The sequence below is a fragment of the Rutidosis leptorrhynchoides genome, chromosome 6, assembly GCF_046630445.1.
Source record: "Rutidosis leptorrhynchoides isolate AG116_Rl617_1_P2 chromosome 6, CSIRO_AGI_Rlap_v1, whole genome shotgun sequence".
In the NCBI taxonomy this organism is placed as follows: Eukaryota; Viridiplantae; Streptophyta; class Magnoliopsida; order Asterales; family Asteraceae; genus Rutidosis; species Rutidosis leptorrhynchoides.
In genome coordinates, this window is record NC_092338.1 from 246,775,742 (window position 1) to 246,782,992 (window position 7,251).

A 7,251-nucleotide genomic window follows, 5' to 3' on the forward strand; every position below is an offset into this window, starting at 1 on the left:
GTTTTAATTTTTTAACCTAATTCATTAACTTTAATTATCTGATCAGGATTCATACGATTGTAGATTTATTGGATGGGTGGATCCACCCATGTGTAACAGAGCAGGTGAGATAATTCCTGGATTGCATCGAAATAATTACAGGCTGGAAGAAAGTATCAAAGAAAAAGATGCTGAATTGCTAACGTTGAAGAAGATTTTCTTTTTTAGTTGGATTGCTTTTATTTGTTATTTTTTGTTTCATTAGATGATCCTTTATTTATTCTGGTATTTCCTTCAAGTCGTTTATGTTTTTTTGTTATTTTTAAAATTGAATCGTTTTGAATTCTATTGAATAAAAGTTCATTCAACAATTGTGGTATTTACTCTGACTGCATTTTTTTGGCCATTTGTGATGATGTATGATTGTTGCAATATCCTGTCTATACAAGTGACCAATAAAGTGACTAATGGTGTATACTTATAAAGACAACTGACCTATGAAATGAATACACAATTTTAATATTATATTGAATCCTCTCATCAATTTCACTAAGATAAAGTAAATAAGCAGTTTACCTGCACTTGTTATTTTAACAAAAGTTAGACACTTTTTTTAACCATACACCAATATTGTATGTATGCAGCACTGTAGCACATGATTTTCACACTAGTTGTAATCAAGCAACACAAATGGCTTTTTAATATATGTAAAACAGGCGTGAACCAAATAACTCATAACCCGATGATTTGGTTATAAGGACCCTTATTAAACCGTCCTATTTTTTGTTCACTTGGCTAAAAATGAAAAATATAAATTTTACGACTAAAGTAAATGGTCCTATAATTAAAGTTAATTAATGGCCATGATAACCTACTTATATCATTAAAAGGACCCCATTATCAAATTGCCCTATTAATATAGTGAATTCATGGCCATGATAATCGAATGATATGAGTTATAGGACCCTTATATTAAACCGTCATATTAGTTCCATTTATCTGTACACTTGGTTAATAATACAAGTTGTAATTGTACGATCAAATTTAAGGCTCTTGATATTAGAGTTAATTAATGGTCATGACAACGTAATGATATAATTAATAGGACCCATATATCAAACAGTCCTATTATATAATGAATTCATGGCCATGATAATATAATGATATGAGTTATTGGACCCTTTAATTAAACCATCATATTCATTCCAATATTTAAGACCTTTGGTTAAAATTTACAATTAAACTAGCGTGAATAATGGCGATGAATACATGATGATACGTCATTTTTTAGGCTACCTGATGAAGGGACCTATCATGTGGTGTTTAGGACACTTTTTTTGGGGTCTCAAAAAAAGGGTCCCGAAAGGCCATTTTTGTTGTAGTGTCAATACACTCATGGGAAGAATTTGCCACAAAGTTTTTAAACAACTTTATCCTCCTTCCCTGCAAACCCACTTTAGAAATGACATCATCAACTTTTCCCTAAAAGAAAATGAGTCATTACGCTTAGCTTAGAATAGATATAAGGTGATGCTTGAAAGATGCCCAAATCACTCGCTAAGTCGGGCAGATATCAAATGCACACTTTACAAGGGTTTGACCATAGACAACAAATCTCTCCTCGACGTGGCCTCGCAAAGTATTTTCATGATGAGGACATCAGGCTCTAAAGGTATTAGAATCAAGTTTTAGATAATCTAAACCTAACACTTTAAAATTTTTTAATTCCTGCACAAAGCCCTGAAGCTACTAGAACCAATCTAAGGTATCCTTACCCTAAATGGGCATACAAACAACATATTATTTCGGACTGCAACATAATGTTTCCCATACACAAGCCCCCATACTCTAAGAAGAATTTAGCAGATTTTATGGCCAAACAATACGTTTACAAACCTTCATGTCATAGAATGCCAAAATAAGTTTGAAGCTCTGATAAAAACTTTTGAAGAATTAATAACCAAATTCCAGCTCACTCTTAAACAGCTAAAGGCTGAAATTGGAATATAGTATGAGGAGTTTGATGACCTAGTCATAACTAAAGGAGGAAAAGAAACAACCATTAATATTCCTGTTAATCGAGAGGACATTTCCACACCAAACCTCTCGAAAATGGAACCTGTGATTAATTCACCAAACCCCGCGCTTTCTAAACCTCCAGAAATTATTCCGCGAGCACGCATACCCTTTCCAGGAAGACTTAGGAAGGAAAGGCAGGAAACCCAGTTTGCAAAATATTGGGAAATTATCAAGAACTTATATTTAAATGTACGACTTGTTGATGCTCTGGTTGAAATGCCAAATTGTGCTAAGTTCTCCAAAGAATTTCTTTCAAATTAGGAGAGATTAAGACAGATAGTTAGATTGCCTTATAAGTGAGGAGTGTTCATTAATGTTACAACATGGTATTCCCCCAAAGCTAGGAGATACAGGGAGATTTACTGTGCCTTGCTATTTGCAAGATGTTCAGATCAGTAATGCTTTGGCAGACTTGGGAACCAGTGTGAACTTAATGCCCTACTCCCTATTTCAGAATTTAGGACTCAAGGATTTAAGACCAACCCGAATGACTATCCAACTCATGGATAGATCAGTTTAAATCCATCGAGGAATAGCTGAGGATGTCCTAGTCAGAGTGGATAAGTTTGCATTTCTTGTAGATTTCATCATCATGGATATTGAGGAAGACACCAAAATCCCCCTTATACTTGGTAGGAAATTCTTAAACACCGCCAAGGTCGTGATTAACGTACACGAAAAATCTTTGAAACTACGAGTCGGATCAGAGGAAGTCATATTCAATGTTGACCAAATCATGAAACATTCTAAGGAAGAAGATGTCTTCCTGATAGACTCTGTACAAGAATTCGTCAACGAATATCTAGAAGAAACCATGGCCATATGTAGTAAAGGTCAAACTTTTGGAAAATGTTGTTCATCAGAAACCACCATCACTCAACCTGACCAACACCCATCTCCAATCTTCGAAAGTACACTCAAAGGCACAACCACAATTATAGAACCGTTAGGAATAGGCATTCCATTACCTCTGTTAAGGAGAAGACCGTATGAAGAAACAGACTTCGTGCCGGTATTTCAGGAATCACAACCACTGGAAAACTATAATGAAATTCCTGAACCAACCTTCAAAACAAAAGAAGAAGTTTCAGAAGATGAGTCACTAAGAAGGACAATTTCCAGAATGATAGAACAAATAGCGTCAGTGACCGCTCTAAAAGAAGAAGAATTATCAGAGTTCCAATAATGCTACAACTCTTTAGATCGAAAAGAAATTTCTAAAATGAAACCATCTATCGAGGAGCCATTGGAACTAGAATTGAAGGAATTACCTGAAAATCTGGAATACGCATTCCTAGAAGAGGAATCAAAACTCCTAGTAATCATCCCTAAGGAGCTCACACCGCAAGAAAAAGTTAAACTCGTCAAAGTGCTGAAGTCACATAAAAAGGAAATAGCATGGAAGATTTTCGACATCAAAGGAATTAGTCCCAACTATTACACTCATAAGATCTTCATGGAAGATGAGTTCAAGCCATCAGTTCATAGGTAGCGGAGAGTAATTCCAATGATTCAAGAAGTCGTCAAAAAGAAGTAATTAAATTTATGGTCGTCGGTCTAATCTATCCAATTTCTGTTTCACCGTGGGTTAGACCTGTACAGGTTATTCCAAAGAAAGTAGGGATGACAGTGGTCAAAAATGAAAATAACGATCTAATACCTACTCGTGAAGTCACTGGTTGGAGGGTATGCATAGATTATTGCAAATTAAATGTTGCGACTCGAAAATATCATTTTCAACTCCCATTCAGAGATCAAATGCTAGAAAGATTATCAGGAAACGAGTTCTATTGTTTCCTCAACGGTTTTCTGGATATTTTTAAATCCCTCTCGATCTAAAGGATCAAGAAAAGACAACATTCACCTGTCCCTATGGAACATTTACCTATCGCCGCATGCCCTTCGGGCTATGTAATGCACCAGCTACATTCCAGCATTGCATGGTGGCAATTTTCCACTACGTGATTGAACGATGTATGGAAGTCTTCATGGATGTCTTCTCAGTTTTCGAAAGTACCTTTGCCTCATGCCTTTAAAAACTCGACAAGATGCTAACTCGGTGCGAAGAATCAAACCTCTTTCTAATTTAGGAAAGTTGTCACTTCATGGTCAAAGAAGGAATAGTTTTATGAAACAAGATATCAAAGTCAGGAATATAAGTCGACAAAGCCAAAATAGAAACCATATCCAAACTTCCCGAACCTACCACAGTAAAAGCTATTAGGAGTTTCCTAGGACATGCAGGATTCTACCGATGCTTCATAAAAGACTTCTCAACAATCACTTGACCTGTCACCCATCTATTAAGGAAAGAATTCCCATTCATCTTCACTAATGAATATGTTCAAGCCTTCAACTATCTTAAGGATCAGCTCAAACATGCACCAAACAAGACATTAGAAATTTCTGAAAGAACAGCTTATGAGCTTAAGATAAGCCGAAAGAGGATCAAAATTTACTGATAGCAACGGAATACATGTCGATCCAGCTAAGATTACCGCTATTCAAAACTGGGAGATACCAAGGACTGCGAAGCATATTCGTCAATTTTTGGGACTTGCCGGTTATTATCGAAGATTCATAAAAGATTTTTCCCTCCTTGCTAAACCCCTTACAAAGTTAACTCACAAAGGGAAGAAGTTTAAGTGGTCCGAAGAACATGAATCTGCATTTAAGGTTCTGAATGAGAAATTGACCACAACCCCAATTCTATCTTTACCTGAAGGCTCTGACGATTTTGTTGTTTACTGCGATACCTCAAAGTAAGGCTTTGGTTGTGTTTTAATGCAGCGTGAAAAGGTTATTGCCTATGCATCTAGACAGTTGAAGAAACATGAGAAGAACTATATCACACATGACCTAGAATTAGGAGCTGTGATATTTGCACTAAAGATGTGGAGACATTACCTCTATGGGGTTAGAATCACAGTGTATACCGATCATAAAAGTCTTCAGCATATCTTTGACCAGAAGCAATTAAACATGAGGCAAAGGCATTGGATTGAGTTATTAAATGACTACTATTGTGAACTTCGATATCATCCTGGCAAGGCGAATGTACTTGCTGATGCCCTTAGTCGAAAAGACAATGTTAGACGTGTTCGTGCTTTAAACCTAAAAATCAAATCGAATCTTATATCACGAATCTGTGAAGCTCAACTTGAATCTATTAAACTGACACTTATCGAAGGTGAAGGACCTATCGGTTTCGAGAACCAACTCCAAGTGAAAGCTAATGGTACACGGTACTTTGGTAAAAGAATTTGGGTTCCTCGCTTCGGTAATATCCGTGATCTAGTCTTGGACGAAGCTCATAAGACTAGGTACTCTATTCATCCCAGTTCCAGTAAGATGTATCACGATGTGAAGGAATTCTACTGGTAGCCTAACATGAAAGCCGACATTGCTACGTATGTTAGTAAGTGTCTTACTTGTTTGAAAGTCAAGGCTGAACATCAAAAGCCTTCTGGTCTGTTGACACAACCCGATATCCCGCAGTGGAAGTGGGAATGTATCACTATGGATTTCGTTACTAAGTTGCCTAAGACTTCAAACGGTAACGATACTATTTGGGTCATAGTTGATCATCTTACTAAATCTGCACATTTCTTACTGATAATGCTAAAAATGAACATATATTTCATAGCATTATCCCTCAAGAAAGACAAGCTTTTAGTTGCAATTGTTCTATTTACAAGTGATATTCGTTTAAATAACAAAAGGTGAAGACAAAAGACAGATTCGACGAATTGAAGACGCAAACGACCAAAAACCTAAAAAGTACAAAGTACAATCAAAGTGGATCAAATTATTGATGAGAAACGTCTAAAAATTACAAGAGTACGATCCGCGAAACGCAAAGTACAAGATATTAAATAGTACGAAAGGACGTTCGAAAATTCAGAACCGGGACCAGAGTCAACTCTCAAGGCTCGACGCAACGGACTAAAAATTAAAAGTCAACTATGCACATGAATATAATATAATATATAATTAATTCTTAAATTTTTATATATATTATATTATATATTAAAACCGTCGGCAACAAGAAAACAAGAAAATGTGAGCTGTCCCAGGGGGCCATGCGATCGCATGGCCTGGCAGTTATAAACCCATGCGATCGCATGGTAGCAATAGTGAGGATAGGTCCTATAAAGTTCGCGTGTTTTGGCCGAATTTTTACACAATTTTTCAATCTCTCTCTCACATATATATATATATATATATATATATATATATATATATATATATATATATATATATATATATATAAATTTTTTAATTTTAATCTTAATTTAATATTAATAATAATAAGGGTATGTTAGTGAATGTTGTAAGTGTGTAAGTCGAAATTCTGTCCGTGTAACGCTACGCTATTATTAATCATTGTAAGTTATGTTCAACCTTTTTAAATTAATGTCTTGTAGCTAAGTTATTATTATGCTTATTTAAATCAAAGTAATCATGATGTTGGGCTAAAATATTAAAGACGGGGTAATTGGGCTTTGTACCATAATTGGGGTTTGGACAAAAGACCGACACTTGTGGAAATTGGACTATGGGCTATTAATGAGCTTTATATTTGTTTAATTGAATGATAGTTTGTTAATTTAATATAAAGATTTACAATTGGACATACCTATAAATAACCACATACACTCGATCGGACACGATGGGCGGGATATTTATAAGTACTAATAATCGTTCATTTAACTGGACATGGGAATGGATTAATAGTCAATGGACTTATTAAAACAACGGTGGATTACATGCAAGGACACTTGGTGTAATTGATAATAAAGTATTAAAACCTTATTACAGTTTAAGTCCCCAATTAGTTGGAATATTTGACTTCGGATATAAGGATAATTTGACGAGGACACTCGCACTTTATATTTATGACTGATGGACTGTTATGGACAAAAACCAGATGGACATATCGAATAATCCAGGACAAAGGACAATTAACCCATGGTAATAAACTAAAATCAACACGTCGAACATCATGATTATGGAAGTTTAAATAAGCATAATTTCTTTATTTCATATTTTATCACACTTTTATTTACTGTCATTTTATTTATTGCACTTTTAATTATCGTACTTTTTAATTATCGTAATTTTATTAATCGCACTTTAATTATTGTCATTTACTTTACGCTTTAAATTAAGTTATATTTATTTTTAATATTT